This window comes from Periplaneta americana, chromosome 12 (assembly GCF_040183065.1).
Source record: "Periplaneta americana isolate PAMFEO1 chromosome 12, P.americana_PAMFEO1_priV1, whole genome shotgun sequence".
Lineage (NCBI taxonomy): Eukaryota > Metazoa > Arthropoda > Insecta > Blattodea > Blattidae > Periplaneta > Periplaneta americana.
This window is the reverse complement of record NC_091128.1, coordinates 11,666,972-11,694,479: the sequence shown is the minus strand read 5'-3', so window position 1 is coordinate 11,694,479 and position 27,508 is coordinate 11,666,972.

Genomic DNA, 27,508 nt, shown 5'->3' with positions numbered 1-27,508 from the left:
CAGTGAACCATGCAGCTTTTTTAGGTTTTTTGAAGTTCATGAATGGTGTCAGTAATGTGGGGCTTTGTATATAGGAAAGGCTACGTTTCAAATACCGGTAATGATATTTCAAACAATAAAACATCGTGTTTCCTTAAAACGTTCATAAATGTAGTTATCGAAGCCTTCTGACATGTTGACGACACAATATACTTTTCGAGATATCGATAATAATTGTTTGATCATCTTTCAACTGTCACGTATTTTTTTCGTGCTTCGATATTGTACGTATGGTTTTTATCTAGTGTTACTAAAAAAGTAATAGTGTTGTTAAGTTGTGAATTAATTTCTACTTCATGAGTTTATTAATATGAGTGTAGCTGGTCGACCAAGAAAATGTGGTAGGACGTTTAGAAATGTAACTGCATTAAGAACTCATAAACGAATAGCCTATTAGAAAATGGTGTTTGTAACAACGTTTCAAGAAGTGAAATTTTGCATGAAGACAGTATTACATATTACGATGTGAAATAATTTAAAAAATATGTGCATCCATCGCAGCAAAAACGTATACCGTAGGACATCTTGCAGTTCATTTCGTAGTGTTGTGCAGAGAGCAGTACTTCACGTAATGTACTAATTCATCTTCATTTGAGTTATTAACACAGCTGTGTTTGGTTTTTTGAAGGACATGAATATTATGAATAATGTGGGACTTTGTGTATAGGAATTTTATTGTGATGTTCAATTTTTAGCAAACAGCAGTTCCTGTTACAAGCCATTAGTATTAATTTATAACCATTACTAACGCTGGTCATTAAAATTAAACATATTTGTTTTGTTAAAAGATAAAGTATGGGTGATTATTATAGCATTTTTAGTGCTGATTTCAAATCTGTTTTCAGGGCTTTTGAATAATTATATGAAATGAAGAGTCCACTGCAAGAATGATGGATGTCATTTGGAATACATTTTTCAGGAGAAGCAATTGAAAGTTTGAAATGATTAGCGCTCAAAGCTTAACTGTGATTTTCCGATCATTACTGGACAATGACTATCAGTGTTAATGCCATATAACCACAGTCTAATACATACAGTCACGCAACTCATAAGTATAAAATATGCCAACATTTGACAGCTGACGCGACAGTAGCCCTCAAGCGGCAGGCAATTTAAATGTGTGCAACCGACATACGGAAACGGGTTTTGCGTAATTTATTTTATATTTTTATGCTATACAGTAAGCGTATATGGTTCTTATTAATTTTACTTTATAATCCTAGAAGAATTTCACACGCAGTTAATCTACAAGTTTCAGAAGCTGGGAATAAACGTAATTCTTTCTGCTCCTTACAACTGAATCATGGCCCTGATCACGTATCATGGTTTGAAATAATATAATTGTTCGTACGTGGACGGTTAATTCAATTCATTCCTAAATATATTTATGAATCATTGGAACTCTATATTTCCTGTGAAAAAAAGTCAAAATTAGTAGCTTCAAAATTGTAGGGCATATCTCCTAGGGTACATCGCGTGGTGAACTCCTCTCTCTATTTCCTGAGAAATTAACTATTTTCCATACCACAAATTGAGGTAAACTCGACCGCTGAGGTAAACTTGAAAATAAAAAAGGGGGGATTTGAACCTTAATATGACATTGATTTATGAAGTTAATTATTTTTCATTTCTTAAGAACCGGTATTTCCGGTACTGATATTATGGTTTAAAATTTTATGGCAAGTTTACCGCATTTTACATTACATTTCCAGTTTTCACACATAAGCTTCATTTTAACTTATCCTACCTATATAATACGTAATTTACATGCACTTACTGTTAATATGACGTAGGTGAGAACAAATAAATGAACACATAATTTTGTTGAAAAAATTGTAACTTCAATTAACTCAGAAAATGTAGGCCTAATTTTATTTTCAGAGAAGAAGTGGTGTAAGTCAAAAATGGGTAATGAGGGTTAAAGTAAACATTCTGTAAAATACAGCGCAAAGTAGCAGTTAATATTGAATTTATTTAAACTATTATTAGTCAGGTGAATAGCGCGAAGGATATATTAATTGCTACTTTGCGCTGTATTTTACAGAATTTTTACTTTAAACCTCATTACCTAATTTTGACTTACATCACTTCTGCTTTGAACGGCTGAAATAATCACTGGGAATGTAAAATCAACACCAATAACAGTCATGCAAATTATTACAGAAAAGAGTGCTTTTTATATAAATTTAAAAAGGCTCTTTTATTTCTTGAGAACTTAATACGTCTGCCACATGAATCTACACCAACACATCAGAAATTTATCGACACAGTCTGGATTTATTCAAGAAGTGAATATTTTTCAAAAGGATTACAATATTCCATGAATTCTTGACAAATTAACACCATGATCCCTACTTGAATGCAATATAACATTCAACTTTTGAAAAATATAAAGAAAAAAACACGAATACAAAAATTATGGAATTACTTGCATTAAAAACTGTAGATACATTATTCAAAATCGGAATGGTTACACATTTACACATATAATCTCTGCAAAAAAATAATATACTGTAACAGGTATTTACTTTGTTTTTATTTAAACTCTCCTTCCTGACATACAAATAGGTAACTGATAACTAATCAATGTTTTATAGAACACAATACGTAGACTACCTACAACGTGGATGATTAGTTATGACTGAGTTATAATTTTCTCTTGGTCTTTAGGGAATCTGAAGAAGGATAAATTCGGAGATTTAAACTACTTGTTACTGCAATTTTCGTCATTGCACACATTGCCTTTATTCCGACGCATGATTAAAACGTTATTATAACATCTCGCATCCCTTTAAATCACGTGCTGGCTGAACGAGATTGTATCAACCCTATGAGCAGTGCCTTGCCTGCCGCTTGGGCGCTAGTGTCGCGAATGTTGGCAAAAAAAAAGTGTTGAAGTGTGGGACTGTATGTATTAGACTGTGATATAACTCTCTATGTACATTCTATATGTCTTAAGCTATGCATTGACAGTCTTGGTTCATTTTCGACAAGAAAGTGACATCCATCATTCTTGCAGTGTACTCTTCAAATATAATTTAAACCTTTCTAGTATTGAAATCTTGTAATATTTTACCTAAAATCATATTTATTTATCTAAAATATGTGTGAAATATGTGTTAGACTATACTTCGCTTGAGAAACATCTCTTTTGAGTGTCCAGCAGTAGTCTGACAGAATATTTGGGCTCCATTTTTTCTGGGAGCGCTTGTCCATTTCAGAAAAATCCAATGAAAACGCTCCACATGTTCGTCGCTCACTGCCGAAGGTTTTGAGAAAAGAAAAAAATAGATGAGCATTCAAAAAGATATTTTGAGAGATATGACATCCTATCACATTACAGTTCTGAATCATCTCGCTGACAAGTTCTCTGTAATCTTCTGATCTCTGGTTTCTAGAAAGTAACAGTCTGTTGAATGATCCTAGGTTCTCGGCATATCATTGGAACTGGAAAAGGCATATGACGGGATATTTTTAGCCAACCAGTTAATAGAATCACATGGAGCGCAACAGATTTCAGGGAACCTGTTCATGTTATCTATTTTGCAATCAAAAAATACTCGTAAGCTCTTTTAACTAGTGTAGTAAAATTCAAAGTTAACTAATCACAAACTTAACAAAAACTGTTTGTCATTTATACACTATTTCGAGGTATTTCACTTTATAAGATACTTTTATCCACACTCAAAATTGGGACAAACTAAAGACAGGCTATGAAATTTGTTTCATGAATGTAAGTTCCAACTCAACTCAGAATTAATACTAACTCACATAGTCTTATGAGGAATAAAATTATTTTTATGAATTCTGACTTCACAGGCAACAATGATCTAAAGTTATGAGTGAATTGTTAAAGCAATAAAATGAAATATTTCAAATATTTTCTTTTTCATTAGCATGTTAAGGACTGTAATAGCAATAAAAATATAAACAATTTTTCTAAAATTACAGAAAAATGGTGGGTGGGAGAAAAATTCTGACTTCATTTCTGCAATCAGCAGATGAAATTATATAAGAAACAGCAGAAATTTTACATTTAAAAAAATCACTATTAACCAGTGTAATTTCATAGCCTGTTTACCTGAAGTAATAATTTGTACATCCATTGCGACTTGGTAATTTCAAGACTTGTTCATTTCAAGATATTAATGAACACAAATAATTTGGAGAAATGTCCATTCGGAATAATGGTCATTCGAAAAAAATGATCATTCGGAAAAGAGGGTTTCGGAAAAATGGTCAGTCGGAAATTTGATTTCGAAAAAATGGGTGCAAATGCTTCCCAAGTAGCCAGAACTTGATCCCCAACTGATATGGATTGATTTTGAGTGGGTTGTTTCGATATTTGTCAATCTCTTTTTCAGGCCTTCCCGTGAATCATCTTTGAATGTTTATGGCGGTGTACGCGGAGTGGTTATCCTGCTGAAAAACTAAATTTCCTTGGGAAAGAAAACGATTATAAATTTCATGAATCATATTTTCGAGCTTCTGTTTTAAAGCCAGAGCAAACAATAACAATCCCTCTGGATCCATCCCCCTGACCATTTTGTAGAAAATGTCTATGATGAACCATTATTATCTTATAGCATCTAGTGTGCCCATGTTCATATCTTATCGCTAGCTATAATAACGCACAAAAGCATAGCGCTGTATAGTATAGCGTCCGGTGTGACTATTAAACATTAGTACATTATGCAATGAGCTTGTAATGGTAGTAATTAAGACGCGAGTATGTTTGTTTATGAAACGAGCGCAAGCGAGTTTCATAATTTTCATACGAGCGTCTTAATTACCATTATAGGCAAGTTTCATACGACTTTTTATGCTCGACTATATTTCTAACTTGAAATTATTAATAAGTATTCATGTTATGGTTATCTAAGTGAAGAGCGGAACTGACCTTCTAAATTGTGAGATGTGCGCAGACGCGAAAGTATTGATTTTTCCGAGGAACGAATGTCTTTGACCTTGATATAATCTAGAGAATAACATGAACATTAATATTGATATAGGCCTAACCTGGAAATTGATTTAGAATTGAAAAACGAGATGACAAATTGAATTTATTTGAATATTATTTACAATTAACGCTAATTATTATAGTAACAGAACATGACCTTCTGCGACAGTATGGGATTTCTAGCCTCCGTGACGTTTCGCTAATTGTCTTTCGATTGCATATCCGAGAATAATCGATACTTGCGGTTTTATAATGGTACAATGATGATTCCTCATTGGCTGAACAACTGAATTATAATGAATAGGTGTATTTTAATGAGGTGCATTAAATGGCTACTACCAGGTGTATAATTACTACATTTCGGCATGGTCGAGCATAAAATAAAATATTAAATGGTAATTAAGATTAAGTTACACATAGTTAAGGAATAACGATTTTCACACCCAATTAATTTATTTATAAGTGACAGGGCAAAACATATTTCCACAACTAATGCGAACCATGTCTAATTGTTTTCAAGTAGGCCTAAATCAAGTTAATGTCCAATTTCGAGATATAGGCCTAGTTATATCCCGGACTATTGCATTTGTTTATATGGAATGTTTTCACGGATGGCTTTATTCTAGCGGACAGAGTGCCTGTTTCGGAATCAGTCGGTCGTGTGTTCGACCTCGCTGTCATGCATTCCTTTTTTATTTTTGTTAAATTAATTTACTTGCGTGGTAGCTGGTGGCTAGCCGACGGAAGAGAGGGCCTACACTTCAGACCGTTGGGGAGACGGGGGCTGTTGGGGTGGAATGGTACACGGATTTGGAAGGATGGCAGGACTGGTCGTTAGAGTGTTAGCGGTTAGGTCGGTTCGGCGTAGGTGTAGTCGGTGAGCTTGCAACTTATCCCAGGGTGCATAATAGGTCGCGGTGCACAGGGATGTTCCCCTCCAGCCCTCATAGAGAGAAAAAAAAATTATATACTTATTTATTTGTTAGTCAATTATTGGGGATCATCAGTGTGGTTTTAGGCGTAATAGATCAACTATTGACCAGATATTTTGTATTCGACAGATAATGGAGAAAAAATGGGAGTATAAGGGTACAGTGCATCAGTTATTCATAGATTTCAAAAAGGCATATGACTCGGTTAAGAGAGAAGTTTTATATGACATTCTTATTGAATTTGGTATTCCCAACAAAATAGTTCGATTAATTAAAATGTGTCTCAGTGAAACTTATAGCAGAGTCCGTATAGGTCAGTTTCTATCAGATGCGTTTCCAATTCACCGTGGGGTAAAGCAAGGAGATGCACTATCACCTTTACTTTTTAACTTTGCTCTAGAGTATGCCATTAGGAAAGTTCAGGATAACAGAGAGGGTTTGGAATTGAACGGGTTACATTAGCTGCTTGTTTATGCGGATGACGTCAATATGTTAGGAGAAAATCCACAAACGATTAGGGAAAACATGGGAATTTTACTTGAAGCAAGTAAAGAGATAGGTTTGGAAGTAAATCCCGAAAAGACAAAGTATATGATTATGTCTCGTGACGAGAATATTGTACGAAATGGAAATATAAAAATTGGAAATTTATCTTTTGAAGAGGTGGAGAAGTTCAAATATCTTGGAGCAACAGTAACAAATATAAATGATACTCGAGAGGAAATTAAACACAGAATAAATATGGGAAATGCCTGTTATTATTCAGTTGAGAAGCTTTTATCATCCAGTCTGCTGTCAAAAAGTCTGTAAGTTAGAATTTATAAAACAGTTATATTACCGGTTGTTCTTTATGGTCGTGAAACTTGGACTCTCACTTTGAGAGAGGAACATAGGTTAAGGGTATTTGAGAATAAGGTGCTTAGGAAAATATTTGGGGCTAAGAGGGATGAAGTTACAGGAGAATGGAGAAAGTTACACAACACACCTGACATAATTAGGAACATTAAATCCAGACGTTTGAGATGGGCAGGGCATGTAGCATGTAAGGGGGCATCCAGAAATGCATATAGAGTGTTAGTTGGGAGGCCGGAGGGAAAAAGACCTTTAGGGAGGCCGAGACGTAGTTGGGAGGATAATATTAAAATGGATTTGAGGGAGGTGGGATATGATGATAGAGAATGGATTAATCTTGCTCTGGATAGGGACCAATGGCAGGCTTATATGAGGGCGGCAATGAACCTCCGGGTTCCTTAAAAGCCAGTAAGTAAGTATTTATTTGTTAGTCCCGCGCCGTGGCGTTGTGGTCTAAGGCATCTGCCTAGGAATGCGCGCTGGTTCGAATCCTCATGGGGGAAGAAATTTTCTCATGAAATGTCGGCCAGTGTATGGGACCGGTGCCCACCCAGCATCGTGATGCACTTGGGGAGCTACGATAGGTAACGAAATCCGGTTGCGAATGCCAGCTATAACGCCTGGGGGGATCATCGTGCTAACCACACGATACCGCCATTCTGGTTGGATGATCGTCCACCTCTGCTTCGGCATGTGGGCGTGAGGCCAGGAGCCGGCTGGTCGGTCTAGGCTCTTCACGGGCTGTAGCAGCACGGATTTTATTTATTTTTAACAGTCTTTACCGCACTACTTATTTACGCTGAATTCTTTTCCCTGGCACTTGTTCTAACTACTAAGGGACGACATACAATAGCGCATTGCCTCCTTTCTGGGACTATACGACAGAACGTTTTTTCTAAGACAGTACTTGCTACATCATTTGCATGCAGGCCAACAATGAAGCAACGCGGTTACAAAATATAGTGAATGGAGAAAAAAGTATTATTATTATTATTATTATTATTATTATTATTATTATTGTTATTATTATTATTATTATCGTCATCATTTTCGCCATAATTATAGCTTTGTAATTATTGCATTCCTGATTAGTGGTGACTCATTTGAGGCAGGATGATATTTTGTATAGGCCTATACAATAACTACAATTTAGGTATCTTAATATACAGGGTTAGATGAAAGTCCCGCACCTCCTAAATAACTACTGCAGCATACGGTCAGTGACATGAAACTTGGTATGCGAGGATAACCATATACTCAGAACTCAATAATGGTATTACCGTTCCGGTTTAATCGGAAGTAACTCCAACTCTCTTATTTTAAATGGAACACCCAGTATATTATTTTATTTTTGAATATTACTCATTAAGAGATTTTCAAAAATTACCCACACTTGATACTTCTGTACAAATTCAGTGTTGCTAAGTCAAGAAAACATAAAAGTGTATCGAATATTAAAATAATAAATGCACTACCTAAATAACTTTTGAAGCTTACGGTTCAGTGATATGAAACTTGGTATGTGAGGATAATCATATACTAAGAACTCAATAATGGTACTACCTAATTTTTCTACTTCCGGTTTAACCGGAAGTAACTCCAACTCTCCTATTTTAAATGGAACACCCAATATATATTTTTATTTTTGAATAGTGCTCATTAAGAGCTTTTCAAAAAGTGCCCACATTCGATACTTCAGTACAAATTCAGTGTTGCTAAGCAACTTCAATTTCAGTGCGACTAGTATTTGTAATGGTCATATTAAAATAAAGCTCAAGGACAGTCGCTCAAAGTTGCAGACATTAACTTAAAAACTGCGTTTTTTTTCACATTCTCAACTATATTTTATACAAAGAACTGGAAAAATAAAAGAAGAAAATTTTACACATAGCCTATCAAAAAGCAATTCAATGATACTTTTGTCATATTGCTAACGTAATATGTAAACGTACGAAAGCCGACTGAAAATTACACTGTATTAATTCTAAAATATACGTTTCTCAAAATACAGGGTGTATCTATATATGTGTCCTATATTGATGTTCATGTACGAAAATATGTTACTGCGAAATTCTATCTGTATAATCATGTTGTCAATGTAGTATGTTATGCTTTGTGGAAATAATAATTTTTCAATTTCTAAAATACCGGTATACGTCTCTCAGAATATCAGTCTTTATCTTAAAAATGGCTTACTGCGATTTTATATTACATCTGTATTCTGTATATAAAATAAGAGTTAATATACTGTAATTAATATGATTTATTTGATAATTTCTCAAGTCATATAAAAAAAAAATGTATGACATAAGCAGGCGTACAGCGGTCAAGGGGTAAAAAATCTTGCAGCCAGAAACTTGCTAATGAGTGGACATAAAGTGATACTAGGTGTGTGTATAAGCAGTGTATGTTAAAAAGTGATGTTTATGGACGTTGTAAAAATAGTGTTGTTGAATGTATTGTAAAGTAATAGTAATATAATAAATTGAACTATTTAAGTAGTTTTGCAGACTTTTCCACTGCTCTGTACACTAAATACCCAAAGAATACAATCCCAATTATTTAACCGTTGGCTTTATTTTCTGTCTCTGTTTCTTTATATTTTAATTTTGTAGTGTAAAATAGATATTTTTCACTCTCTATAAACTTTCTAATTCGTTGGTTCACATCAACGAGTTGGTTAAAATACTTCGTTCCAGTACTAGTACAAGACTACCGTATAGGGAACTTTAAGTTTGGACACTTCGCATCGGTACCTTTGATGTAGCATGACTGATTTCAATGACCTTCAAACCAGCTTGAGCATGAGATTCTGCTTTTTCCTTAGAGTTGGCGCTGACATTACACCAGCTAGCAGTCGACACAGTGGAAATAGAGCATATATGTACAATTAATACATTTAAGTACATTATTTTCAGGATAACACAGAGGGTTTGGAATTGAACGGGTTACATCAGCTTCTTGTCTATGCGGATGACGTGAATATGTTAGGAGAAAATCCACAAACGATTAGGGGAAACACGGAAATTGTAGTTGAAGCAAGTAAAGCGATTGGGTTGGAAGTAAATCCCGAAAAGACTAAGTATATGATTATGTCTCGTGACCGAAATATAGTACGAAATGGAACTACAAAAATTGGAGATTTATCCTTCGAAGAGGTGGAAAAATTCAAATATCTTGGAGGAGCAACAGTAACAAACATAAATGACACTCGGGAGGAAATTAAACGCAGAATAAATATGGGAAATGCCTGTTATTATTCGGTTGAGAAGCTTTTGTCATCTAGTCTTCTGTCAAAAAATCTGAAAGTTAGAATTTATAAAACAGTTATATTACCGGTTGTTCTGTAGGGTTGTGAAACTTGGACTCTCACTTTGAGAGAGGAACAGAGATTAAGGGTGTTTGAGAATAAGGTTCTTAGGAAAATATTTGGGGCTAAGAGGGATGAAGTTAGAGGAGAATGGAGAAAGTTACACAACACAGAGGTGCACGCATTGTTATACTTCACCTGACATAATTAGGACCATAAAATCCAGACGTTTGAGATGGGCAGGACATGTAGCACGTATGGGTGAATCCAGAAAGACATATAAAGTGTTAGTTGGGAGGCCGGAGGGCAAAAGACCTTTAGGGAGGCCGAGACGTAGATGGGAAGATAATATTAAAATGGATTTGAGGGAGGTAGGATATGATGATAGAGACTGGATTAATCTTGCTCAGGATAGGGACCAATGGCGGGCTTATGTGAGGGCGGCAATGAACCTCCGGGTTCCTTAAAAGCCAGTAAGTAAGTAAGTACATTATGTACTCAAAGAAAATAAATTGGACTGATGAAATAATAAATCCGTAATTAACTGAAATGTCTAGACTCTACAGTTCATTTATAATGAGAGTTGAGACGTTGACCTCAACAACAATTAAAATATGTAATGATTTGATAGCGCTGAAAATGGAAAAACAAAACTCCTATGAGAAGTAAAACCATATAGCTATATATTGCATGCAAATATTAAACGAATTTTATACATAATTTTGTAATATATTACAGTATTTTATAATATAATTTTACTCTGGTCAACAGTCTTTTACGCCAGACATAAAACTAACAAATTCTTACCTAATTTCGACTTGCTGAATTCAAAAATAACAATCAAAATGTTCCATCAGTTCGGGTTTTTTTGAGATGCACAATATAATTCATTTTATATGCATTCTATTTTTAAAAATCACCGTATTTCGTATGTAACTATTTTGTTTTACAAATATGACGACCCATTATGTGAAAACAATATTAGTATAAGTAGACCACCATGTTAGAAGCACTTGTAGAAACGGAAATTATTTTATTGCCCTTTTACGAGTCTATTTGGAAGGGAGAGGAACAGGTTCGCAGTATGAATTCGCTTGAGTTTACCTGATTTTACTTGAGCTGTGCATTTCTGTTACTGTGAGCTTTAATGACATTACTGTAGTTTATATTTTGCAACAGGCCACCTTGAGAAATACGACTTTTAAAAGCGGAAATTCTTTTATTGGGAGGGGGAGACACAGATTCAATATATGAAACCGCTTCAGTTTACCAGATTTCCGTGGTGTTAGTATTCTTTGTTAAGACGTGTATTTCTTTAAAGTGTGCTTTAATGATAATATTCAAATTACGAATAGTTTATATGTGCGATTTGAAAGTTATAGCATTGCTTTTTGGAATGCAATTAGGCTAGCCTACACAAAATTTTGCTGTTTTCTGTGCGAATGGGACAGTCGCGCTCGAGATAAGCATTATAAAATAAAACGACAATCGCTAAACGACATTTCATACAAGTTGAGAGGATGCGAAGGCATTTCTTTCCCCTTCTACTAGCCCTGAGTCCGTGAGTAACTCTACGGTAGCTGTTACCTCTTATACCTTTTAACTTTACACACAAGAAAATAAAATATTAAATAAGGTACTTAAGTGAATATAAAATACAGTGACACAGATGTTTGACAATTACATGTTTGAGTAGGCCTATATTTTAGTGTTGTTATTACAATATTTTCAACTAATAATTAATTAAATTAAGGAATGTCAGTTTGTATTATGAAGTCGGGGGCAGCGACACAGTGCAGATTGTCCCATTGTGTATGCTAGAGTACGAACTAGCTGTGAAGAAAACATTTATCTTCTTCTGTTAGTAGCTCTTTAATGTGCCAGTTGATAAAAACAACAACAAAATGAAATACAAACGCTTAGTATAGGCTTTCGAAATATAGATTACCGGTAAACATTTTCAATAATAAGAATTTTCACTATGTTCGAAGTCAATTAGTCGAACGTCAGTAAGATGTACAGTAGCATATTCCCCTTCACGGATGGTAAAGAGTGTGAGTAGAGGGGAAGGCCTATCAACCAAACTGAAATGGGTATTAGAGCCAGGGAAGAAATATATTATACATCAACTCCTTGTACCTCAAAGTAAAGTAATTTTTACTCCCTTCACACATTAAGTTAGGGTTAATAAAGAATTTTGTTAAAGGGATGAATCATAAAACTGAAGCATTTAAACGTATCCAGGAAAAATTTCCTGCTATTAGTGAGTCGAAAATAAAAGAGGGAGTTTTCAATGGACCACAAATTAGAGAAATAATGGACAATCACTTCGAATCTTTGTTGGAAGGAAAAGAGAGAGCCGCCTGGATTGCATTCAAGGAGGTTATATTAAATTTTCTGGGTAACCGTAGTAGTGAGAACTATGAAGAACTAGTGCAAAATTTACTGTTGACGTATGAAACTATGGGTTGTAACATATGCCTGAAAATTCACATCTTTCACTCCCATCTTGACTTTTTTCCCGATAATTGTGACGATTTCAGTGATGAGCATGTTGAGAGCTTTCATCAAGAAATTTCAACTATGGGAAAAAGATATCAAGACAGTGGAGTACCAATATGCTAGAAAAGTATTGTTAATCTTTATCTCGTAATTTACCTGATGCCCGTATGAAAGAAAATGCAGAAAAAGAAATCTGTAATCTTCTGATTATCATTATATAAGGCAATATTTTGAATAGATATAAATTCCAAAATTTCTCAAAAATCGTAACCGATAACTGCTTTTTATTGCATATTCGTATTCAGAAGGCTCAAATTATATAGAAAACATGTATCACATGCCCAGAGCAAAAAGAGGTTAAAATTTGTTACGCAGTGTTATATGTAAAACATAATAGTACATTATGCAACGAGCCTATAATGATACTAATTAAGACGCGAGGATGTTTATGAAACGCGCGCAAGCGAGTTTCATAATTTTCATACGAGCGTCTTAATTATCATTATAGGCAAGTTTCATACGACTTTTTATGCTCGACCATATTTCTAACTTGAAATTATTCGTAAGTATTCACGTTATTGTTATGTGAGTGAATGCAATAGCCTACCTCATGAATTGTAAGATGTGCGCAGACGCGAAAGTATTGATTTTTTCCGGGAAACGAATATCGACGACCTTGATAATAGTAAGATAAACATTAGTCCTGATATAACCTTGAAATTGAATTCGACATTGAAAAACGAGATGACAAATTGAATTTATTTGAATATTATTTACAATTATAGCTAATTATTATAGTAACCGAACTTAACCTTCTGCGACAGTATTGGATTTCCAGCCTCCGTGACCTTTCGATAGTTGTCTTTCGATTGCATATCCGAGAATAATCGAAAACCTGAACTTTAATGAATAGGTGTAGTTTAATGACATGCATTAAAGGACGCTACCAGGTGTATAATTACTACATTTCGGCATGGTCGAGCATAAACATTATTAAGTTATAACAGTTAGGTTATCATTAAGAAATAAGGAAAAGCTGTTAATTTGAATTTCTTCAAAGCAAAGCCTTTATTGGATTATGCAACAAGGTAGGCGATGTTTGGATCCTGTGTCTCAACTCGTATATTCAATTATTGAGGAACTTTTGGCTGTGCTCGATTACACTAACATCTAGCGCTTGAAAGTGGAACTAACGCCGACGGAGCTAGAGCTGGAGACGGAGCGAGTAGAACTGTTGAGTAACTCTGTTCTAGCGATTTAATGTGCTATACTAAAAGCAGTGGCGTTTCGTGAACTTAGTAAACTAGCGTGCTACAAAAATAATTATTATTGACTTACCCATCAAAGGCGAAAGTTAAACTCCATTCTCCGGCTTTCTTTGCTGGCAAACTTTTCTATCACTTTGGTATTGAAATCTCCCATATTATTAATAAGTTTTTTTCTCTATTGAAAGCATAGCAAGAGCTGTTAACCGTTTTTGGTGCATAGAATTTCTGACAAAAGTTTTAATCCTGTTTAAAGTTGAAAAACATCTTTCGGGTTCGGCTGTTTTCATGGGTATTGTCACTATTATTTTAAGGAGGTTTGTGATTTCGCTAAATGTATTCTGAAGATTGCTACTATAAATAAGCTGAAGAAGAGGGACGGCGCCATCAATATTCTTAAAGTCTGGTCTTTCATACAGCACAGAGAGTTCGGTGTGTAGTATTTCCTTGTTTAACATAGGGTAGTTCTCTACTGTCAGATTAAGGATATTTTGAGGAAATTTCTTAGAAAATTCTTCGAAGTTCGCAGAATCCAGAAGTTTTGCTGCATCAAGATGACTTGTTTTCTCAAAACGATCGCGTGTTTCTGTAGTAATGCGATCACAGACTTCCTTTGCATCCGGTACACGGCATGATTCAATTCGTCGACGCTTGCTTTCACTATCCGTTTTTCCCGTCATGATGTCATTCACTTCATTTCGAACATGTTGAACTGCAGTGATAAAATTTTTTACATTATGTTTTACTTTTAAGGTGTCGATTTGCCTAGACTGAATTTGGTTGTAGAGAATATCGACATGGTACATAACTTTATGGAAGAACTGCAACCAGAACAGAAATTCACTATCTTCTAAATTACGGCGAAGAGCTTAGGCTTCATGAACTGTGTTCTTGGAGTAGGATTTTTCTAGCTCAGAAAAACACTCTTTCAATGGTTCCAAATTTTCATACACAGAATTGACGGTTCTCGACTTGAAATTCCACCTAGTAGCCGAACTACCTCATGCGTCGCGATGTCACATTTTCTAATGCAGCTACACGTTGTGGCGACCGTGAGAAAAAAGCTGGGAATGCAGAGAGATTGCAAAAAAAATATTCTTGCCGACTGGTTTTGTGACGCAGCTCTTTCCATTATCAAGTTGGATTGGTGAGCGTAACAGTAGACATAATGTGCCAAAGGAAAATGTTCTTTTATTTTGGACTGTACCCCATTAACTAAACCCCGCATAACTGATGCTCCATCATATGTCTGAGCAATTATTTTATTACGGGCGGCATCGGTGTCAAAAACTTCTAATTCCTTAAGGATGCATTCAGAAATTTCTGTGGCTCCTTGGCCTTCAGGATTGAAAAACCCCAAAATCGCTCGTATACTTTTCCTTCGAGTTCCTATCTGAACACTAAAACTGTTTGCAGATGCTCAGAAACGTCTGTAGTGTCATCTGCCATGAGAGCTATGAAGTCAGATTGATGCAGTTCTTTCTTGATTTTGTCATGACACACTTCTAACATGCATTCCAACAGCTCGTTCTGAATAATTTTAGAGGTGCCTTTGGATACGGTACTGCTCCTTCACAGCACTGTCAATGCTACCGACTAAGTCAACAAGACCACGAAATATTCCCGGATTTTCGGAACTTTCTATTTCATCGTGGCCGCGCAATGCCAGTTCAAAAACACCACAGAACTTTATGCAATCTATAATTCTAGATAAAATATATCTATTTCTTTCTACAGGGTGCGTCAGAAAGAACGGATGGATTTCACATGGCAAGAAAATTGTAAAGATTCATCAAATCAAAAATTTATTGTTATCAACATATTCACCAATACATGGAGTTTATTTATGGAAAACAACATTATCCATATGATGTCCTTGGCTTTCAATACAGGCATCGAGGCGTTTTCTGATGTTCGCCATCACTTTCACAGTCATAGCTGGTGCAATTGCCACGATTTCTTCACGAATCGCTGTCTTCAGTTCGTCCAGTGTATGTGATCGATGTTTACAAACTTACGCCTTCAAATGGTCCCAAAGAAAGAAGTCGCAGGGCGCGAGATCTTACCGTAGCCTCGGACATTCTCAGTGCAATAGAATTTCGTCCAGGTGATTTCTTCTTTAATGTTGAACCTGTGATACGAAATGATGCCACCCACCGCAAAATTGTATTCAGAGTTGGAATCCTAGCGTGAAATCCGATGTCGAAATGAGTCGTGAGTGGCGATCACAGACTCTTCATTTTTCAAAAATATCTCTACGATGAAAGCACGTTGTACACCAGACCAACACCATATTCTCAACTGAAACTGCATTCTATGGCTGACCCAACAGTCGTGGTCCCCCTCACTATATCTCTCTCCTCGTTGCGTATCGATAGTTTGAAATCCATATGTTCTTTCTGACGCACCCTTTACTTGTTGATTATGCTTCTCTATGAATTCCTGGTATGCGCGACTAAGCCTAACTGCAATGTTGACTCTGCCTAGGCACTGAGATCGACGGCATTATTAATGTGCTTCTTACTCTGTGAATGTTTCTTAGCATATTCATACAAGTGTCCAAGATCCTTCACGCCACCCCTCGACCAGGAATTAGTACTCCCAAACAGTAAGCAAGGGAAACAAAATAAAGCGTTTCGAATTTCACATCCACACAACCATTCATATCGTTCGTATATTTCTCTTTTAAATTGTCTATTATAAGAACGAGATTTACTATCGCTTGTTGAACAATGGTTAAGTAAGGCGTGGGTCTACCTAAATTCTTAACTTCAACCCTCTCCTCTAACGTTCTAGAAGAGAACGGTTCCTTTAATAAAGAATCAACGGAATTCATGTCAAATATTCGCACGTTGAGCAGCTCTCACTAATGCTTTCACACAGATTTAATATTTCACATTACACATTCACTAATTTACCAGATTGTTCTGTAACAGTCACTATTTACAATAACGAAAACACACTGTTTTCCAACACCTGATTATACCTTATTTTATATCAAGGAGTGCAGTTCGGTATTCAAATAAGCCACCGAACTGCACTCCTTGAAATAAAATAAGGTATATCTGCTGTACTAGGAGCGCTTTCAGAATAAGAAGGCATATAAGGCGGAGCTAGTTGACGCCGGTCTATGTCGACTAGCCAATGCTAGTGAGGCGGTGTTGCCCAGTTAAATCGTCGCGAAGCCTCGCTGAAGTGTCGCGTATTTCTTTCTTTCTTGCGCACACAATAGTTATACCCAGGATTGTATTTTAAGCTGTATCATTCGATAGAGCTTCGAAATCTGAATCTGACGGTACAAGAACGGAATTCGTACGTCACCTGGTTCGCATGTTATCGCTTAAACTGGTAATATGCTGTGAAGTCTCTCCCTGTAAACAGAGATCGATTTGTTTCTTTTCAAATTCAGACGTGGACTATTTCCTGTGTGTACTGAAGAGCCTTTATTGAACAATAATAATTACATATAGTAGCAATGTCTCTTGAAAGGATTCAAGTGGATCTAGTGTTTCGTATGTTACACGCAAAAGGAAAATTCTACACTCACAGTCGAAGGTAGGCTATGGTAGAATTTATACTTTCCACCGTAATATTACACACAGCGTAAGAAGAAATATCGCAAAAAGTATGAGGTAATTGGTTGATATTGTAAAGATCAACACCCTCCTCCCTTTTTCAATTATTAATTATAAGAAAGAGTATTGACAAGCTCCCTTAAGAACAATGGAACCTTTTAAGATGACACAATAATTAATTACATTTCCAGTGGCACAACTATGGGGGTGGTGAGAGGGTAAGATTTACCCCCAAAAAATTAGAGATGTAAATAATACAATTTTTACACTCCTAAAATATTAGAAAGCTTTATAGTATAGTTTTTACCTTTCTTTGTGGCCAAAATTTAAAGTTTATAATTTTTATTTTATTTTAATGACATAGAAAATTTTTTTTTATTTTATTGGGTTATTTTACGACGCTCTATCAACATCTAGGTTATTTAGCGTCTGAATGAAATGAAGGTGATAATGCCGGTGAAATGAGTCCGGGGTCCAGCACCGAAAGTTACCCAGCATTTGCTCGTATTGGGTTGAGGGAAAACTCCGGAAAAAACCTCAACCAGATAACTTGCCCCGACCGGGATTCGAACCCGGGCCACCTGGTTTCGCGGCCAGACGCGTTGACCGTTACTCGACATAGAAGAACTTGAAAGTCATTTTACTATAGTAACAAAAATAACAAAATTCGAACTATTGCATTGAGGCAGTGGCACGAAGTTAATGTTCTTTTTGTCTGTTCAATACATCACAACAATGAATTGGACGGAGCTACGCAATAAGAGACTAAGCGACAGACACCTGTTTTCGAGATATTGACCATTAAAGTAAATATGGTTATTTATTAAACATTTTACACAAGAACTATTGTAACAGTCATACTATTAAAAAATAGCACAAATAATAATAAGAAAAAGCTAACCGATTTTTAATATCAGACCAGCAGCTCAGTTTTTATAAGTGCTAGGTTTTGGTTTTTTCTATTTATCGATCGAAGTATTATTAATATTAAGCTGTTGTTATGAAGCGGTCTGTCGCTAAATTATTTCAAGATCACAATAAAAACGACAAATGGAAGAGAACGGTAAAAACATACAGTAATATGTTTACTGTATATATTCTGTGTAATCTTCACTTTGTTCTTATCAGAAGTGGACATTTTGTAATTGATTACACGATTACAGTCACAATTACTAAAACTATTATTTATCAGAAGTGCGAAGGAGGTAAAAATATGAGGTAAAAATCATGTTTTAAATTTATTTTTCTTTATTGTTTACTATAAACTTTATAAACATAGCATTATAAATCCCCTCCCATCACAATGATGGAAAGAATTGTCATGAAAATTGCACATGACAGAATTCTTACATCTCCCCCCAAACAAACTACGTTGTTGCGCCACTGCACATTTCACTTATAAAATATATATTGCCATGCTAGGGCCGAGGAGATTTTATAATTCCAAAATTCAATTGGCATATTAAAAACTTTGAGTTACGATGCATTTATTTTATTCTATACAGTGTACACTTTTACTTAATAGGCTATAGAATGTTTACCGTCAATATTTCCAATACGGTATTATTGGGTTGCGGTTTTACATTCACTTGTTTACATACTGCATTATACTTATATTGCCATAGACCACAGTGATAAAATATAGAACCATGGACCTCTAGGTAGGTGTAAGCTAGAAATTAAATTAAATTAAACTAGATAGGTAGGCCTATGCTTAATTTTAACAGAAACGAGGTAAAGAATCTTCATTTTCAATATGAGTAATAAATTACGTATTTAAAAGTATGCTTACGTTGTACGATACATAGTCCGCCCTTACAAAAATACGCTTACTGTAACGTTCTGTCTCCTTTCGGAGAAATGAAGAGTAAATTCATGACTGCTGTGCAAGGAAGTTTGGACATTTGAATGCACTTTCTCGCTTACAGTTTTTCAGGCGAGAATATCCACATGCCAGGCAGTGTAATACAATCTTAATTTTTTCTCTCTCATTACGAGCAACAAAGTACACTACGTTTTTACATATCTGTCGCTTTATTTCGCAAGCTAGTGATTCCAAGATCTACCGATTTTTAAAGAGACTAAATAATGAAAATTGGAATAAAAATGACTTTAGTAAGAGTATTTAAACATAAGACACAATGATGGAAACAAGACTCTCCCTCCGCTAGCGGATATTTTCCGTCCTTGTCACACGTATCTGCTGACTCTGTCTTTCACATGTGCCAACGCTGTACAGCAGCGAGCACTGTATTGGTTCTTATTCTGAAACCGCTTATAACACCACTAACCGCGCTACTCTTCAAAGAGCACGCCAGAGTTCGGTTCTCACATGTAGCAGCAGTCGGCTGGGGGTTAAAGACGTGAGGGGAAACGCAATGTTAAAACAGCATTCTCCACGTGCTCAGTTTTAGTTAGCACGTAGTTAGTTACTAGCTATGTGTGCAGAATGCGCTAATGTGCAGCCGAACAACATCACAGTGTATAAAATGCAAACTTGCAGGCCGGCCTCGCTGACCCCACTATATCGTTTACAAAAGAATGAGGGTCATTTAAACAGAAGTACAGTTTTCGAAAACGAAAGTAATTTTATGATTGAATTATTTACCAGATTTTAGAAGCGTGCTACAGCACGGTAGCACGTATTGAGGAACCGCCGCATGTATGGGCGAATCCAGAAATGCATATAGAGTGTTAGTTGGGAGGCCAGAGGAAATAAGACCTTTGGGGAAGCCGAGACGTAATATTAAATGGATTTGAGGGAGGTGGGATATTATTGTAGAGAGTGGATTAATTTTGTTCATGATATAGACCGATGGCGGACTTATGTGAGCGCGGCAATGACCCTCCGGGTTCCTTAAAAGCCATAAGTAAGTATTAATAATAAAAATAATAATAGTAATATTATTATTATCATTATTATTAATATTATTATACTAGAGTGTTTGATTAATAGTGAAATACGAGTAGGCCTATGTTAAAGAAGGAAGTGCGTTATAATTTCTATTCGTGTTGACCTTATTGGATTTATGTTACCTTATGAGTTATCATTTTATTTGTATTTATTTCTATTATTTATGTTACCTAATTACAGTAGAACCTCTATTATCCATGGTAATCAAGGGGGTGAGCTGAACGGTTAATCGAAAAAATCGGATAATCCGTACCATAAAATATTTTCGTAAATTTAGTAAATAATACTTTCACTTTCGTATTTTCCGCCATGATCTTGTATTTAACACGCTGGGGAGAGGATCACAAGTTCACTAATTTAAGTCAGGTTGTCAACAACGAGTTTTAAGGGGCAAGAAAATTCATTGTAATGGCTATAGGAATAGTGGAGGTCTAGTGTTGAAGACTTACATATTTTATACACTTATCCTTAACTTATATTAAATTGCACACAGTTGTAACTCTCGTATTCTGATGCAAGATGAACCATAGTTTCTCCTTCCCCAAACCAATTAATGATGTACACATTTTTCTATACTTAGTTGCTCAAAATTCGTATGAAATTAATGGTGCGAAGTTACCTAGAGTAGAATCATTTAAGGATTTGGGTATTTATTTTACACACAACTTATGTTTTAAAATGCACTTAAATCGCGTGGTAATTGATGCATATAGAAAATTAGGATGTATAATCAGAAATACAAAAGAATTAAAAATATAAATACTATTGATACTCTATATAAAACTTTAGTTAGAAGTAAGCTAGAGTATGCGTCTGTAATATAGTCACCTCAGTTCTAGTCCCATCAGATGCAAATAGAAAGGATACAGAAAAGATTTTTACGTTATTTATATTTTAAAAAACATCACGTGTCGTCTTATGACAAGCAAATTTTATATAATCAGTTCCTTTTTTAATTTAATTATAAAACTTTAAAATCTCGACGATAAATAAATAGCCAAATTTTATTCTATAAGACTGTTAACGGTATATTGAATAACTGTGATTTTCTTAAATTCCTTCAGTTCACTGTAAAAAGAACATAATTACGTCATAGGCAACCTTTTGTTATTCATATTTCTAGAACTGTTTTCTTCAAGAACTCTCCATTGTTTGTTATGTGTAATACTTACAACTCTCTGTCTTTAAACTGTGATTCTCAATTAGATTTCAGTTTAACAATTGAAAATTTCCATACAATATTAAAAAGAATTGTATTTCCTTGGATATTTAAATTATGAAGAAGTGTATTATAATGTTTTTACTCTAGTTTTTAAATAATTTTGCATAATTATATTGACATTTGGCACTATATTAACTGTAATATTATATACTAACATCTATTACCATTATGTACTTTCTTTCTTTTGTTTCTGTTGTTTGTTTTGTTGTTTTTTGTCTTATTATGTATTTTGTTTATATATCTATGTAAGCCGCCTGTAATTGGAAGCCTGCTTCTGTTGGTGGTGGATTTAAAATAAACTAAAATAAAATAACGTGATTTCTTTTCATATCCGTGAAAAATAATTCATATAAGCTATAAGTTATGGGGTCTATGAAGTACAACTCGAACAGTAGACTGCACTGTGTAAGAGTCTTTAGTAACACTCTCTAGAAAAAAATGTGCTAATATAATGTGCAGTACCTACTTCATATATTTCTCTAGCAAAAGAGAGAGAGAGAGAGAGAGAGAGAGAGAGAGAGAGAGAGAGAAGAAAGGAGGAGGCAAGAGAAACGGGCGTCAGAAACTGCACACCAAAATTTGCTACCTGGATTTCGGTAACATATAGCATATTCCGAATCTCACCGGACCGGTGGACAACAACGACGTCACGCTGCAGAGGAATAGGAACAAAACTGCTGGAAGGATCGATGGCTGTCATGGCGACTGTGTAAGTTGTTATTGTGCTACGCTAGCAAAATTTTGCGAAATTTCCGTACTCCCATCTCGTTCAAAGAAAAAAGATCATAAACAACTTATTTCTTGAACCGATAGTAATAACTGGTCCGTTTACATGTTCGCTCATAAGCCATTAACATATGTTTTTACGTTGTGCTCATTACAAACAATACTTACTTACTTACAAATGGCTTTTAAGGAACCCGAAGGTTCATTGCCGCCCTCACATAAGCCCGCCATCGGTCCCTATCCTGTGCAAGATTAATCCAGTCTCTATCATCATACCCCACCTCCCTCAAATCCATTTTAATATTATCTTCCCATCTACGTCTCGGCTTCCCTAAAGGTCTTTTTTCCTCCGGTCTCCCAACTAACACTCTATATGCATTTCTGGATTCGCCCATACGTGCCCTGCCCATCTCAAACGTCTGGATTTAATGTTCCTAATTATGTCAGGTGAAGAATACAATGCGTGCAGTTCTGCGTTGTGTAACTTTCTCCATTCTCCTGTAACTTCATCCCGCTTAGCCCCAAATATTTTCCTAAGCACCTTATTCTCAGACACCCTTAACCTATGTTCCTCTCTCAGAGTGAGAGTCCAAGTTTCACAACCATACAGAACAACCGGTAATATAACTGTGTTATAATTTCTAACTTTCAGATTTTTTGACAGCAGACTAGATGATAAAAGCTTCTCAACCGAATAATAACACGCATTTCCCATATTTATTCTGCGTTTAATTTCCTCCCGAGTGTCATTTATATTTGTTACTGTTGCTCCAAGATATTTGAATTTTTCCACCCCTTCGAAGGATAAATCTCCAATTTTTATATTTCCATTTCGTACAATATTCTGGTCACGAGACATAATCATATACTTTGTCTTTTCGGGATTTACTTCCAAACCGATCGCTTTACTTGCTTCCAGTAAAATTCCCGTGTTTTCCCTAATCGCTTGTGGATTTTCTCCTAACATATTCACGTCATCCGCATAGACAAGAAGCTGATGTAACCCGTTCAATTCCAAACCCTGCCTGTTATCCTGAACTTTCCTAATGGCATATTCTAAAGCGAACAATACAGCAGAACTAAAGCAGAACACACCGCCATGACACAAAAGTGCACGATGTCATTCGTCTGCTAATTCCCGCCCTATACAAGAACCAATCAGATTCACTGATGGCGGCTGATGGAGACTGCCGCCACCTCTGCATGTTGACACCGGTGCGACACCGGTGGAGCATCAATGACGTCATCGGTGGAATTAGGAACACCGTGATGCAATCGGATTGCTCACCGGTGAGATTCGGAATACGCTCATAGGAACTGCACACCAACATTTTCTACCTAGATTATAGTCACATAGAAACTGCACACCAAAATGTTTTCTACCTGCTTTGCCGATACTATTCATAGTTTTAATAACTAAACTGTTTTAATTTTGTTCGAAATGAATCGTTTGTTTACATCTGAAAGTGAACGGGGAAAATTTAGTGTTGGTATATGAGGACTATAAATTTTATAAAGCCAAGGAATTGAAAAAAATTTTAAGTAATGTGGAGGTGTTGTGTTAGAAAATGCAATGCGAAAATTTAGCTTATATCTTGCTGAACAACATGAAAATCGCCAAATAAGTAATGCAGCTACGAAAAGAAAAGCCATCGATGATGTTAATAGTAAGCCATAAAACATTTCATGCTATTTGTCAAATCTTGTCTACAGAAAACCTGAAAGTGCGTGATATATCTCGAATAAAAGATAACTTATACAGATCGCGGAGAAAACTTCAGCCTGTTCTACCTAAATCGCAACCTGAAGTTCATGACAGACGGACTCATTTAAACTTTATTACTAACCGAGGCGAAGATTTCGTTCTTTTCAATGACAAAGACAGTGGAATAATTGTGTTTAACTGACCTATCTATTTATGTGGACTTGATACAATATAGATGGTGGAACTTTTCGTTATTGACTTCAGTTTTCATACCAAATGTTTACAATTCACGGCGTAAAGAATGCGGTATGGCATAGTTGCGCCCAGCGGTCAATTGGGAGGCCTTGGCATGGCATAATTGCGCCCCGAAGAAACCAGGTAGCAGAAGGGACATGGCATAGTTGCGCCCCGAAGAAATCAGGTAGCAGAATGGACATAGCATAGGTGCGCCCCGATGGGCATAATACACACGAAAGTGATTGTCATAATATAAACAAATTACTTACAAATATTACAGTGATAGCGACATTGGAATTAGGTAGGCCTAGCATATGATCAATTTTACTATTTAAAATAACACTTTTTTATCGATCACACACAATAAATGAACTGCATTTTTTGTTTGTACATCGATATCTTAACCCTAAGGTACAGGGTTTCGAAAATTGAAACTTAGAACCATTGTGAATTATTAACTCTTTACCCTTTTCACTAAACTTAACATTCATTTTAAATCAACCTCAGTATACGCCACAGACTGTGTGAAAATCACTAATAAAATGTCAAGACAGCTAAGACCCCATATTCCAACGGCTCACTCATTTTCAATACGTCAGTTAATAAAGTACTGCCAACCTTATGGTGTCCATTTTCACAGTAGACTATTGATAATCACTGCATAAACAGTAGAAAAACAGTTAATAAAGTACTGCCAACTTCATGGTGTTCATTTTAACGGTAGGCTGTCGATAATCACTGCATAAACAGTAGGAAAACAGTTAATAAAATATTGCCGTTCATTTTAACGGTATCGATAATGAATATTAAATCGCATAAGAAATCAATAAGGTTGGTTGATTACGAGGCTCGAGTTTCCGTAGTGTCATCGGGGCGCAACTATGCCCACAAAATAGGGACCCTTTTTATCTGCTGCATTTTATCTGACCGTAGGGCGCAACTGTGCCCTGCCCAAAGAATGATCAGTATGTCCCTTTGATTTTTTTTGTAGTTTACCTAATGAAAGTGTTCAAACGTATGAAAAGCTATTGCAGGTAATTATAAATAAATGTGCAGCGTGCAACATGAGCTTCACTCTATCTAATGTAGGCTAATATAGGGTTTGAACTAGCTATACATGTTGCAGTGGTGAAAACTTGGGAATGCGTTACTATTATAAAATACTCGTAGATTGCAGCTTCCATCTTGCGCAAGCATGGTGGCGTAAAATACAGTGTGACTGACGAAGGAGTACAAAGAAGACAGCGAGATAGGACATTAGCTCAGGATGGTTTTTGGAATAATGTATTTGAATCCAGAGATAGTCGGGGATTCCTTCGCTATGGAACTGGCTGAGTTAAAACCGATAGATACTTACTTACTTACTTACTTACTGGCTTTTAAGGAACCCGGAGGTTCATTGCCGCCCTCACATAAGCCCGCCATTGGTCCCTATCCTGAGCAAAATTAATCCATTCTCTATCATCACATCCCACCTCCCTCAAATCCATTTTAATATTATTTTCCCATCTACGTCTCGGCCTCCCTAAAGATCTTTTTCCCTCCGGCCTCCCAACTAACACTCTATATGCATTTCTGGATTCGCCCATACGTGCTACATGCCCTGCCCATCTCAAACGTCTGGATTTAATGTTCCTAATTATGTCAGGTGAAGAATACAATGCGTGCAGTTCTGTGTTCTGTAACTTTCTCCATTCTCCTGTAACTTCATCCCTCTTAGCCCCAGATATTTTCCTAAGAATCTTATTCTCAAACACCCGTAGTCTCTGTTCCTCTCTCAAAGTGAGAGTCCAAGTTTCACAACCATAAAGAACAACCGATAATACCGTACAACAAATTTGAACTTTGTGTCTGCCCTTTAGATGAAAGTATGTGATTCTGTATAAACAAAAGGTGCTTGATTCATATCTGAAAACCAAAATGGTCCATCACGTACCGTTTTCTTAGGAGACCCGCTTTTCATATTTATACAAATTGGTCAGAGAGAAAATTAACAGTGACACTCATTACGGAAAACACATACACTAAAATGATTTTTTTGGCCGTTTCCGCTTGTAGGCATCTGGTGGAGTGTCCCTGATAATAGATGAACAATATTCAGCTAGCATACTTCCATTCCATCGTCCACTGAAGCGCTTTTCAAACATAGCAATGTCCTGGTGGAAGCTTTCGCCTTGCTCAACACTAACTGCACCCAGGTTTTGAGGGAAAAAATCTAGATGTGAGTCCAAAAAGTGTAGTTTTAAAGACATATTGCAGCCTATAACACGAAAGCATTTCACCATGTCACGAACAAGATCTTCATAGTTTTCAGCTTTCTCGTTTCCAAGGAAACTTGAACATACTGATTTAAATGCCTGCCAGGCTGCTTTTTTTCCTTCTGATAGTTTATTTTCAAAGTCTCGTCGTGCATGACTGATTTAATTTGTGGGCCAATAAAAACCCCTTCTTTTACCTTTACCACACTTAAACTTTTGAATTTGTTTCTGAGATACAAGAAGGCTAACCCTTCTATGTCCAGCGCTTTTACGAAAATTTTCATTAAACCAAGTTTAATGTGCAATGGTGGAAGAAAGACATATTGCGGATTCACAAGTGGTTCATGAGATATGTTTTTGGTGCCAGGAATGTAGTTTTGTCGTGGAGGCCACTGTTTACGGATGTAGTGACTTTTTCTGTCACGAATATTCATTCACATAGGAAGCAGCAGAATTTAGTGTATCATTGTTGCATGCCTGTTAATATCCCAATAACTTTTAAGTCTCCGCAAATGTGCCATTTGAATGTAGAGTAGTCAATTAATTTTAATATAGCACTCATTACCTCATATGTTTCCTTGGTATTTACAGCATTATATGCTATAGGAACAGAGGGGAAAACATTGCCTATATGGAGGAGTACTGCCTTTAGACTACGTTTGGAAGAGTCAATAAACAGGCGCCAGTCTCCTACAATGTGTTCATGTCCCAATGCCTGAAATAACCCATTCACATCACAGCAATAAATAATGCCTTCTTTCTCCGCAAAATAGTGCCCAAAATTGCTTTGTCGTCTTCTAAATGAAGTAATTTTTACATCTTTATCTAACAGATTCCAACCTTGTAGCAAAATTGCTTTGTCGTCTTCTAAATGAAGTAATTTTTACATCTTTATCTAACAGATTCCAACCTTGTAGCATAGAACCCAGTAATTCTGCATATGTTTGAGAGAGTTTTAAGTCCCGCACAAGATCGTTAAGCTCTCCCTGTTTTATTTCATGATGTACACAT